This window comes from Prinia subflava (genome assembly GCF_021018805.1).
Source record: "Prinia subflava isolate CZ2003 ecotype Zambia chromosome W unlocalized genomic scaffold, Cam_Psub_1.2 scaffold_22_NEW, whole genome shotgun sequence".
Taxonomy (NCBI): domain Eukaryota; kingdom Metazoa; phylum Chordata; class Aves; order Passeriformes; family Cisticolidae; genus Prinia; species Prinia subflava.
Genome location: NW_026960606.1, coordinates 6,075,157 through 6,088,131, shown reverse-complemented (window position 1 = coordinate 6,088,131; position 12,975 = coordinate 6,075,157). Strand labels below are relative to the sequence as shown.

Sequence of the window (12,975 nt, the reverse complement as noted above, 5' to 3'; positions counted from 1 at the left end):
AGATATTTTTTAATACACAAAATTCAAATTATTTTTGAACGTGACTTTAATGCACCAGAAAAGCTGTGCACAAGTTGAGATCTCTAACTATACAAAGGACAGGAGCTCATTTATTTGGCGACAAAGATCTTCAAGATTTGCACATAAGGACAGAACACGAACTGGACAGAGCTGGTAAAACTGGAAAACATAGGAAATAAAACTACTATGTCTCCATTTCTGTTCCTAATAACATAAAATCTCCTCCTAGACAATGGATTGAATACATAAGACATGCCATGATGTAACTCACTAAAGTCACTAAATGCTTTAACAGCAAGTTAGGAACAATTATCCCTGGATCCTGGATACTTATTCACATCCTAAAACTGTTTTGTTAAGTCAGCTCTTATGCATTCAGTCAGACAAAAGTTACAGCAATTGAAAAAGGATAAAAATATAACTGAGTTTTCTTATTTACCAAAAGACAGAAGTAGAAGGAATAGATTTTATATGAAATTTACTTCCTTGTTTTAGTTTAGTGTTTGGAAACATCTTCATAAAGAAGATTTAAGTCCTATATTGCTTAAATAGACACTGAAAATGATTTTGCTTGTATCCCTTACTGAATTGCTGAAAGAGAATTAGCTTCCAAAAGGAATCAAACAGTTGGAGGCCTTATTTGTGAATCTACGAATTAAGTAGTCAGTCAAGGAACCATTTTCTCTCCATGTAAACATCTCAGTCATGCTACTTTCAAATTTGTTTTGTTTGAAGAAGTATTTCCTCAATAAGGAATAATTACTTGTCTTTCATCTGCTTGGTTCATCTGCTCCTTCACTTAATTTCTCCTCAGCATTTTAATTGACTGCCAGCCCTGTTCCTGCTGAGGGAAGTGTTAAGTCACAATAGATTTATGAATGTTATAACTATATTTTAAGAGGTACCAGCAGGTTTGTTATTAGTATTGTGCTGCAACAGGAAAAGAGCTAACTTATGTTTAAAGGGTTTGGCAAACTGATTGTTTAGAAACAAAAGAATTGATGTCTTTGTGACACACAAGGCAGACCCAGGACATGGCAGCACATTTGTGAAACCATTACTGGGTGTCCCATGGTTCCCCTCATCCCATCCCTGCCCTGCTCAGAGAGTTCATTGCCATCCCACAGAATTCCTGCCTCAGTTCTGCTGAGCTCAGACACCAGGCTATGTGAGCAGCTCCTGGCTGGGATCACAAACCCAGCCCTTCAGCTGCTCTGCTGTTTGTGCTGCAAACACAACCCATCTGTGCCCTCACCTTGGCAAAGGAGGCATCAATACAACAGCCTAAACCTCACCTGGTCCCTTGGGGACCTTTTCCCCAAAACAAGCTCCTGCCTGCGTGGAGCTGACAGGTTTCTGTACCTCTCCCAACCTGGGCTGTTTTGGAAGCCAAAGAGATGCATGTCCCTGTGCAGCACCTCATGTTTCTTTGTGCTTCCTGCAGTCATTGTTGCCCAAGCTCCTTCTCCCTAAAGCCTCCACACCAGCTTCCTTCTTGCTTGGAAGAATTTTCTCCTTCCTCCAATTTTTTCTAAGCAGCTCCATAGAGTTCTTCCCGAACTTATTGCACTGACCTGTAATATAGACACTTCAAACAAAAAAGTTTCATTGAACAGACTCTGCACCAAAATCTTATACAACAAGTCTCACTGTGTTGAAACAAAGTACAAACCTGGCAAACATCTCTACAACCTATGGTGCACTCTTCACCTTTGATCTTGGAATAGTTCCCTCACTGTTGCAAATTTGATGAGCTAAAAAAGTACCAGCCCATATGCCCACGAGATGAATGCCCACAGAGAGCCTCAGTGTTAAAATAAAATCTGTTTATCAGACAGCAAAAAACCTGTTCCCTGGACCATGTTTTTGTCACCTCTCCATCTTGGTGTGAAAAAATCTAAAAAACTTTGTGTCTGGTGAATGGGAAACAGCATGACAAGCACAATAATGAGTCCTATGAGCACAGGGCTGCTGGAAGCAAGAATGGGAATTGGTCCTGACTGGTAATTTTAAGTTTTTCTTGAACAAGGTCCATACAAAAAAATTCCATTTGAAAATACCAGTCCTGCAAGCCACAAGCTACAAACCCTAGTCCCTTCTAAAAAAATGATTTACAACAGTAACCACAATTATCCTCCTGCAATCAGCTGGAATTGAATTTCTTTACACCACAGAACAGATAAATGGTTTGCAACAGCGTCATTATTTCTAACCCTCCTTCCTAATTTACATAAAGAAGTTAATATTCTGAAAGAACAGTCTCTGGTGTATTGGTGGGAAAATAATTACCCAAATCAAGGCAGTATTTACATAAGTATTTGTTTTGATAAACAACAAAATGTGCTGAAGACAATTTTTGGGAATAAATTGGTATTTGTTTTTTTAATGGATGGCACAAGTTTGCCTAAAAGCTTGATTTCCATTTACGATTTTAATTACAGCCATAGCAACAAATGCTTGCAAATTCTGACAATAGCTGTCAAGCTTTTTTGTCTTAATCACTCTTCTCTGACCGTGAGGAATATATTTTTGAAAGTATTTATTGCTTAAGCAGCAATTTACCTTAGAGTACAGGACATCTGTCAGGAAGATCAATAAAATCTCAGTCCTAAGGGGTTTGACCAAGGCTGACTAGCATACAAGCCACTGATGATGCTAAGAAACTAAACTAAAAACTAAATTTAACTTCAAAAACTCTCAGGGTGAAAACACTGCCTCTAAAATCCTATCTGCTTTTAGCTCCATGGGGGACCAATGGGTTTCTATTCCTGAAAAGCAACAAAAGGCTCTAATTTTCTCAGATAAACCCACTTAAATGTGTCACAGCCATGACTCTTTTCAGGTCCTTTAAAGGCCTTTCTTTTGTCTGCATCTATAATGATAATAATTTTCATTACAGTTTGTTCTATATTCAAAACTGAAGTTTAACAGTCTCTACTTAAAGTACATTCATAATTAATTTTCTACCACCTGATACATTTTAACTGTGCTTACAGCACTAATCTTTGAACTCAGCTGAAAGGCATAAAAATAACAGGAATTCTTCCATTAGTATTTCAAGCTATTCCATTTGCCATCCTTCTATATCATTTGGGTTTGTTGGCTGAAACAATGTCAATATAACTAGAAAATTAAATATAAAGGCTATTTCTGGAGTCAAGGAGGAAATTATTAAAAAAATAAAGAAATTTGTGATATTTGCTGTGTTTTGTGATTTTTTTGTTTTAAGTTGCATATTACTCATTTATTGCTTTAATTTATATTACTGAAGTTGTGTGTGGGCCTGACATTGGTCTGAATTTAGGCTTCAGGCTCTGCTAGTGTCTGTGTGAAAGGCAAGCGAGCAACTTTCTCATGTTAGCCTGAGAAATCTTAAGGAGAAATTCAAACAAACCTTGGGGAGTGAGAAACCATCCGCAGGTGGTGTTTTTCCAACATGTTTACTGGAAAGAAATGTTTACTAAAGGGTGTAGACGCTGAATAACCAATCATGTTCTTTGTACCGAACTACTCTATAAAAGTAGAATTTAGAAGAATAAAGTTTGCTCTCATCTTTACCATCATAGAGAGTCATGTTGTTATTCCTGTGCCGACCGAAAACCATAGCAACATCTGGTGACCTGACGTTTTCGAAGAAGTTCAGCGCAGCCGGGACTGATTGATGCAGCAAAGCCTGAAAATTGCTACCTGCCTCCTCAGAGAGGTAAGCGAAATATCCCCACGCTTTTTCTAAAGAAGGCTGGTCCTGCTGACCATGGAAAAAGATCAATCCTGCCAAAAGACAGCAGGTCGGATGGCACCCAGCACAGCTGGACTTTAATTTCTAGAACAGACAGCAGGGCAAAGGTTCCAAAAAATCCTGGGGAACCAGCCTGAGAAAGGACAGCTTGTGCCTTTCCTGACAAGAGCAGCTGGAATTCTTCGCTGCCAACAGCTTCTTTCACTCCCCCGATCTCTTTCACTTCTGTCTGGGTGTGATAAACGCCAATCACTCGCTTTTTGAAATTTATGAAAATTTAATAAAGAAAAAAAATTGGTTACAAAAATATTAATACAATAATAAAAGTTTAAAAAGTTTTCAGAGACAGGACAAATAATGAGACAATAAGAGCAAAGAAGGTAGCCCGGGCTTATTGTCCCCCCTCCCTCCCAGACAAAGGCTGTGAAGGAGAAGGGCCCAGAACAAAGAGAAATCTTCTTTTTTAAGCCTTCAGTTTATGACTATTCATATCTTACGTAAAACAAGTAATTTTCAGCTGTTTCTTGTCACAAAAGCTTTCTGTTAATTAAAAGAACGCATGAGAGCATACGTCCTTGAGAAAGTTAGGTTCTGTGGATAAGAGGCCATAAATTCTTCTTCACTAGAAGGTTTAGAGGCCTCTGTAAGGTTTAGGGGCCTCTGTGAATGTTATCTCTGTGCTGAGGAATTTTTCTTCTTGAGCAAAAAAAATATAACACACATACACAGCTTCTATTGTACTATAACTTATTGTTAATTACAAAACTACATTCACTACATTATTCTAATGTTAATATAGTATAACTTTTCTATCTATCAGATTACATATAGTAAATATCTGCGTAGAGCCACACATACAATATGCCTTTTTCACACTGGGCAAGATCAAAGCGAGCGTCTGTAAGCCTCTCCTGGCCAGCAGAGACGGTGCTTCCTTGGCTTTTCCTTCTCCTTTCTTCATACCACGGATGGCTGGCAGTGGTTCCTGCGTTATCACCCACTGCGACTGGCCTGTACCGTGACTTTAAAAGATGCCAGCCCGTCCAAGATACATCTGGTCAGATTCTGACCCAGAGTGTGACACAACGATCCTTTCCTCGTCGGCGTGGCCCAGCATCTGGCCTGCGGACGGGACCGGGATCGAAAACCTTTGATCCCTCTGTATCCTTCTGTGTGTTCAGGGCGAAAAGTTCACTTTATGAGTGTTTTATGCTACCTGTGCTTGTTTTCATTATTGCCTGGGTGAGTTTTGGGCTTGTCTTTCTTTGTTTCTCACTGTTTTAACTTTGTTCCTTCCCTTGCGCGGGGGTGGGGGGTGCGGTGAGACAGAGGCATGGCAGAACGGATGCTATCTCCCTGCCTTCTCTCTCTGTCTCTTGCCGTGCCTAGTCCCTCTTTCTCCCTGCAGTGGAACGGGATCAGACCATCCCCCCCCCCCCCTTTTCTGTTTTCCATATGGGCAGTTCTCTCCCCACACCCATGGTTTAGCGGGCACTCCGGGCCGGCGACACCGGCGGCCCACGGTTTCTCTCTCTCTCGCCCTCCCTGTTTTCTCCCTCTCTCGCCCGGGTTTCCTCCCGCCCTGCTCCAGGGTGCTGCAGCGGCTGCAAAATCTCTCTCTCGCTCGCTTTTCCGTACTCGGCCTCCCTCCCCTCCCCCCAGGCATGCGGGTCGGGGGGGATCGCAGGTCCCTTCCCCGCGCGGTGCCGCAGAGACGGGCAGCTTGGAGCGGCTTTGCCTCTTCGTTCCCCCCTTCCCCCCAGGGCGGTGAGGGGCGCCGCCGGCTCTCCCCTTGAGACAGGCGGCGGCAGGGCGGAGGCGGGCTGAGCCCCGCCGAGCCCTGCTCCGTTGTCCCCTCCCCGTTTCTCCCCCGGCGGAGGTTTTCTCCCGCCGTGTGCAGTGGCGATGAGAGCAGGGGCAGTGGCCCCTGCCCCGCCGGCACACACTTCACCGCTGTTTTCATTTCCTTCCCGCGTGAATTTGCGCAGCAAGTCGTCATAGGAACGGAGGAGCGGTCTCCTCGCTCCTTTTCCCCCTTCCCCCCCACCATGAGCGGCGGGGTTCGCTCCCCACTCCTTACCTGCGGGCCGAGTGGCGTTTGTGAATAGGGCATGAGGCGGCACTTGCCGTTCCTCTAGACAGCTCATAATGTTGTAGAAGTTGCTTCGCTTGAAATTTTTTCCTTTACAGAGAAATGGGGGCCACGTTTGTTTGGATTTCCCCCAGCTCCGCGGGGTGGCCCTGGGGCCCTTGAGCCCCCAAGGCCCCACTCAGGGAGAGCCAAATAGCTTCGCTGCCTTTGAAGTGAGCAGAAGCTTTTCCTTTTAGAGGGACGGTTGATTTTTGTTTGGGTTTTTTCCCTCCCCCCCCCCCAAAACATTTCTTCTCAAGGCGTCTCCAGTGAACAGAATTGGAGCCTTAAATGCCTGTTCATAATAGAAGAAAAATGACAAGGAATACAAAAAACAAATAAGCAACCTTTGTTGCCTTTCGCAGATAACACAAGTATTATTAATAATTCTACAGTATAACCATCAGTTATGAGTTTTAAGTGTTATCTCAGTTTTTAAGATATTTGATGTGAATTCACTGATATGATAAAGTTATCACAGTTCTACAGCCGGCTGCTACTGCTGCTGCTTCTGCTTCTTCTTCTCATGTACTTTGCTATTTGTCTATAATTGCCTTTAAGACACGTGTCACCCAAGAATTTTTCCATTTTCTAGCTGTCCATGCTAGTTTTGCATTCATGATTTTCTAAATATTTTCAGATTTCCAGACAAGGTTATCTGAGTTTGTAAGAATGCCTCCTCTGTCCTGACGGTTTGGGATGCAGTTCCAATCCTGGTCACAGACCATCTCAAGAGCCTGCTGAGCTCAGAGCATCTCTACCCTGACAAATTTAGGAGGTGTCAATTATTATATTAGTTTTTTATTTTAAGATTTTAAAGAAGCTTGTTTTTAAAATTGGTGTAAGGGATTCCTCTGCCGTTAGAGCTGGGCACTGGCCATGCCTTGGCTCTCTCTGGATGGGAATTGCCTGTTTGTCCAGATGTTTTAGCAAAAAATTACATATGAGTTATTTGACTCAACAATTTGACCTTTAAATATAATAGCTGAATTGATCTTTGAGGTGAACCTGGAATTCCTGCCCGGGAAGGATGAACAGGTTGTCACTGGAAAAGAAGCACTTCAGCTTTTGCAGTTCCTGGGCTGATCAAAATTATTATCGAAAAGATAACATGCAACAATATAACATTTATGTTATGAACCTGTAGAAAAAGTAATTATGAAACCTGGACGTTGAATTTAGACAATGGAGCCTGACAAGTTTGTTAACTTAAGGACAAGATGTGCCTGTGTTTTATCATTAGCAGGTTCAGGAGTCGTGTTACCCATCACCTTTGAGGAGTGAAAAGGGACATTGCATAGCCTTAGTGGTTGTCACTGTCCTGTTTTGAGGGGAAGTGAATTTTTTTTTTTTTTTTGGAAGCTGAGGTCAAACCAATGAGTGGCAGGTTCAAATATTGATACCTTTGGTGGCCACTGAGAGTTTGGACACGCCTCTGAGGACACAAGGGGTTAAAGGCAAGGATTCCCAGAGGGACTTCCTCTCTTCCTGGCTCCGCTTTTCGGAGAGGAGCATTTCTTCTCTTTTCCCCTGCCTGGACTGGCCAGGCTGGGTGGGGGAGGGGAGCCAAGTGGGCCTGGCTGGGGTAGGCACGGGCCCCAGCCGGGGGGAACAGAGGGAGCCGGACTGGGAGCTGGTCCAGCCCCCATTTAGGATGGAGGGGTGGAGAACTTTGGAGGTGCGTCCTGTCCCCCCGTCCCGTTACCCCCGTCCCATCCCGTCTCTCCCCCCCCCCGGGAGAAGGTGGATGAGCCGCTGCATGTGGGAGCTGCAGTGCCTGCGACTGCCTGAGCCTGTGACCTTGCTGGGAGATCAAAGCTTTTAACTCTTTCTAAGGCGGAAGAAAGCTATCCCTAGACACTGAATTCTCATGGCTGGTAGTTTTAGAAGAGAGAGGATAGCCTGGGACCGAGATGGTAACGGGAGATGAAAAGAACCTCCTTCGATTGCCAGAGTGAAGCGGAGTGGCCTTTTGGGCTGGACTTTTCTTGCGTAATGTTAGCCATAGACGGACCCTGGACCCTCCTGATTATAAATAAGACTGTGTTTGGGTAGATGCTTTTTTGGCTCAAAACCAGAGATGTTGCGGCCTGTTCTTGGAAACCCTCGGCCCCAGGGGTAAATGTGGGGGGGACTGCTAGTCCCAATATGAGAAGATGGCTGGTTTTTGGTATTTGGCCAAACATCCTTAAAAGAGCCCTATTACGGTTTTGGTCCATGGACGGCGGTGAGAGCACTGGACATGGAAAAGTGGGTGTCACCCTGGCAGACTGCCACCGGGCGGTGCCATGGGTGACGTGGGAACACGGGATGGTGGACCTGTGTTTCCTGGGGGGGGGGGGGGGGGGGTCTGTGGTGCGAGAGAGACTCCTCTCTCCCTGGATGGAATGAAGATTGTTTGTTTTTTTTAAGGGATGATGATTGTGATGGGAACCCAGGGTCGTAGAAGGTTTAAGCAAGTGGATGAGGGTAATGTGCTGGTGTCAACTGTGTGAGCATGTATGGGATAGAAATTGAGGGGAGGAGAAGAAGTGTTCTGGGAGGTTTTCATCTCTGCTTTTAGGTGGTTGGGTTTTCTTTTTCTATTTTCTGTTATGTAGTTTAATAAAGTCTTTTTCTATTTCAAGTTCTAGGCCTGCTCTGCTCTGTTCTTGGTTGCATCTCACAGTCACTCATTGGGTAAAATATACACTCATGGGTGCACTGGCATTTGGTCCAGCATCAACCCATGACAGTCACATAGACTGCAAAGATGACCATGTGCTTGGAAGTTATGGAGACAACACAAGTCCTGTGTCAGCAGCATGGTCCTGTTTTCATCGATCTTCCTCAAGTCACTCCCTGCTTCAGATGTCAAGAAGACATCCAGTGATGCTAAGGATCAACATCTTGTCTCAATGGACTTTCCCTTTTCATGTGTTTTAATTTTATAGTAGATGTTGTTTCATTTAAGTTTCCTACATAGATGTAGTTGTATTTTAGGTAATATTTCATGTGCCTTCGGTGTATGTTTTGTAGTTATTAAGGGCTGTTGTTTCACTTTGTGGTTTTTGCCTTTCTGGTCATTGGGATCACGTAGATATTTTTGGAGTCAGATATCTTTTTATTGATATTTTTATTAATTTTATTATTCTTAATTTTTTTTCTTTCTAGGTGACATCCTACAGGTATCATAGGCCAATTGAGTGAACGATGGTCCAATCCTGCACATCCTGCAATGGGTCTTTGCCCTTTCAAACATCACATGCACTTTTGCATTAAAAAAAAAAAAAAAAAAAAAAGGGTCAACTCAGGTTGTCCAAATAATTGGAAAATTAAATCAGTTTGCTGTTGCAGGTGTGATGCAAGGATCACCGTCTTTTGCTAAAAAGCAGGGAAAGCCCTTGTTATCTGAAAGGATGATTCCTAGAGTGATGGATCTTGACAAATTAGACTGCCATTTTTGAGCAGGCTTATCATGTTTTGGTTTTTTCTGTATTAGAATTAGTAAATAGCTAAGCTTGACGCTGGTGCATGGACATGGTTGTGAAGGGTCAACACCAAAGGCCACAGAACTTCCCTGACCATTTAAGTCAGTGACCAATGGAAGTTCTATTTAGTAATTGGTTGATTACTAATGGGACTTCTGGTGTCATGTTTGTCTTTTTTTCTCTTGCAAGGGCCTTGCAGGAGAGGACACAGACACAGATGCCTCCCTCAGCAAAACCTAAAAGGGGGAGATGTGGGCCTGACATTGGTCTGCACTTAGGCTTCAGGCTCTGCCAGTGTCTGTGTGAAAGGCAAGCAAGCAACTTTCTCATGTTAGCCTGAGAAATCGTAAGGAGGAATTCAAACAAACCTTGGGAAGTGAGAAACCATCTGCAGGTGGTGTTTTTCCAACATGTTTACTGGAAAGAAATGTGTACTAAAGGGTGTAGACGCTGAATAACCAATCATGTTCTTTGTACCGAACTACTCTATAAAAGTAGAACTTAGAAGAATAAAGTTTGCTCTCATCTTTACCATCATGGAGAGTCATGTTGTTATTCCTGTGCCGTCCGAAAACCATAGCAACAGTTGTGCATTGTGGAATTGCACTTTATGGAAATGGTTTGCTCTGGCTCACCCCTGGAAAATGTATGGTTTATCCCAAGTCTGTACTCTCCCTGCAGTATCGTGTATCTGTAACTCTATTGGCTGGAGAATGTTACCGCGCCCACTTTGAACCTCTGTGTTAAGAATGCAAACGCAGAAGGTTCGCCCTCTTTGCCCCTCTTCCCCCTGGAGGTCTCGAGACGCTCCCCTTCCTTCTCCCCCCTTCCCCCTCTCCCACAGGACCATGCTCCCTGCCTGGAGTGAGACTGAATAAACCCTCATCTCATCAGCACCTCAGTAGCCGTCTGAAGTCTCTTTGCCTGCCAGCACGGGAACACCCACGACCTTAGGACCCGGGGGTCTCCCGGGGGACCCCCCCTGGGAGCCCCCCAAAATTTAAACTACAACAGTGCATTAATCCTTATGCTTGATCTATTTTTTTTTTTTTTGCCAGAGTGTGCATTTATAATATATACATGGCTTACACCCAGGGATTTCAGTACTACAAGGTCCCTTTTTATACAAGAATTCAACATGTGTTTGGTTGAAGGGGTTTTTTTGGTTGTTAAACCAATAGCTCTGCACAGAGAAATCTGGTGTGAGTTCCTCTTTTCACTCCATAAATTCAGTCTGAAATTAGATAGAATTATAAGACTCACTTATTTCCTTTTGTCCTGACACTCTTTTTCATCTCTTTTATGCTGGCCTGCTCATAGTTCTTGTATTTGAGTCCACAGAGCAGTGAGTGACTGCAGAGCAGGGTGCCACTGGGAGAGAACCTTTGGGGTGACACTCCAAATATTATTCTTCTCTCAGTGACCACAATCAGATATCAGGAAATCCTGCAACAGCAAAACAAATGAAGTTGAACATCCCCAGAGTTAGTATTTTTTTTTTGGAAGGGGGAGTGGGCATAATTTTACCTTTTCATGAGGTTATAATCATAACCCAGGATTTCATTCTTGGGCATTGTGGATACTGAAAGCGAGAGATCAGACAGCAACAGCAGAGTCTGTGTCTGTGTGAAATTACGTCATAACTTTCTCACACTGGACTGAGAAATTTCAAGGAAGAATCAAAAACAATCCTTGGAAGGTGAAAAACTGTTAAAAGTGGAAAACCGTTAGCAGTTGGTGTTGTTGTGTTTTTTCTAACTTGTTATTTACTTGGAAATAACAGTCAAGGGGTGTTGTCTGAGTGTCCAATAATGTTTCTTTCTCAAAACTGTATATAAAGGATGCTGAAAAATAAAGATATCTCTCTCTCATCTTGGAGATCAGAAGTCTGTGTGTTGTTACTTCTGCCATTCCTAATCAACAATGACAGGGCATGACTCAGAGGCCATCATTCTACCAGTGCATAATTTGACATTTCTCTGTATTGAATCTCAGGGGTCTTTTTATTGCCCAGTTACTGAACTTTGCTGACTTTTTGTTCAAATCTACAATTCTTCACTGCCAGGGCCCGAGTGTGATAATCTGCTGCTCAGCATCATCAGGAAATGTTAACAACTTATAGCTCAAATCCTTTTCCCAGATGTTATAAATATGCTGGACAGCGAAGTTCCAGCCTCCAAGCCTTATGTAACTACTAATAAATTCCCTCAAGGTTAAAGACAAGCTTGCACTCCTACCTCGTTTTGCACTTTAGCCAATTATTTTTCCTCTTATGTACCTTCCTTCTTATCACATATCACAAGAGGATGTGCAGACCAGGAAATATCCTGTGGGACACTTATAAACAGGCAGCAGGAGCTGTAAACACAGAGATTCAAAAATTATTGGTGCTAGTTTGCATGCTTAATGTACGAATAAAATGAGTAATCAGTCAGAAACTGTGATGCGTGACAGATGAGAGAAGATAAGAAAACAAGGGCAATGAAGAGTTGTAGCTTGGCTCCTCTGGTTATAGAACAAAGATAAGACTTTCAGTGCTGCTCTTCAGTCACACTATAATTCTTCCCACCTCAGATGCAACATTGGATAAATGTATTTCCATAGCAAATCCAATCTTCAATCAGATCCTGCTGGCAAAAAAAAAAAAAAAAAAAAAAAAAAAAAAAAAAAAGCCTACCTAGCCTTTCCTTGAAAAACATTCTGTAAAAACTGCCATATTTGAGCACATGTTTTAATGACAGTTAATACTGGCATCTAATCTAGATACTTTTTAGAACTACAAAGACAGTCATTTTCAGTGCTATGATATGGGACTAAAGGCTGTAATAATTCACTACCAAGTGATTTAGGGAGCATCTTAGAATAGCCAAACCCAGCTAGAATGGGTTTTGTTCTGGGATGTTCTAGAAAGCTGAGTTGTTCCCCACCTGTTGGAGTCCATGTTTCCATGGATCCTTCACAGAGAGTGAGAAGTGCAGGGATTGAATTAAAACCTTTAGAAAAATTAGAATATATAAAGCCACACACACATAAAGTAGAAATCTAAGCCTCAGTTTTAAGCTTCACATGCCCTAAGTGCCTAGTTGTTAGTGTAGAAGTACAGAGCTTCAGGCCTAGTGATAGGGTTTAGACACAACAAAAGTAGAGTACTGTTTATAATTTTTGGTATGAATTTTGTGCAAATAAGATAAAGTTTTTTACGTATGTTAAGATAGAGTTTTTCACATAACAAGATAGAATTTTTATGCACAATAAGATAGAACTTTTACACTAGTAAGATAGAGTTTTTGCACTGATAGATATGCTATATGCGTAGGTTTTTGATGCTGCTTTTCGTAGTTTTTCGTAGTTTTACGAACTTAGAAAATTGCACCTAGATTGGGTAGTGTGTAGATAAAGATATGAATATGCATTTGTAACTTATGGATAAAAAGCCTCTGGGTTAGAAGTGAAGGTATAGATTGATCAACCCGATCTATCGATCCAACCTCCACCTTCTGCAGCCTGAGGAAGGAGCCCTGCCAGGGAGCTGAAATGGGATTCTAAAGGTACCATCTATTGTGGTCTTTGTCGCTTGTGATCAGGGCCCTGGGGTCCCGTCCCTTCCCTTTCCC

General features: G+C 42.7%; 1 long non-coding RNA gene across 2 annotated transcripts in view; it reads left to right on the top strand.

The window, feature by feature from the left end:
* Positions 1-12,035, top strand: part of LOC134564888 (uncharacterized) — a 31,083-nt gene extending 19,048 nt beyond the window's left edge. The window contains exons 2-4 of one of the 2 annotated variants that reach the window (XR_010083694.1): positions 3,588-3,724; positions 4,581-5,002; positions 8,519-12,035. This is a non-coding gene — a long non-coding RNA (uncharacterized LOC134564888). The remainder of the gene's footprint in view (positions 1-3,587; positions 3,725-4,580; positions 5,003-8,518) is intronic. The other variant, XR_010083693.1, reaches the window with a different exon arrangement.
* The last annotated feature ends 940 nt before the right edge of the window (positions 12,036-12,975 follow it).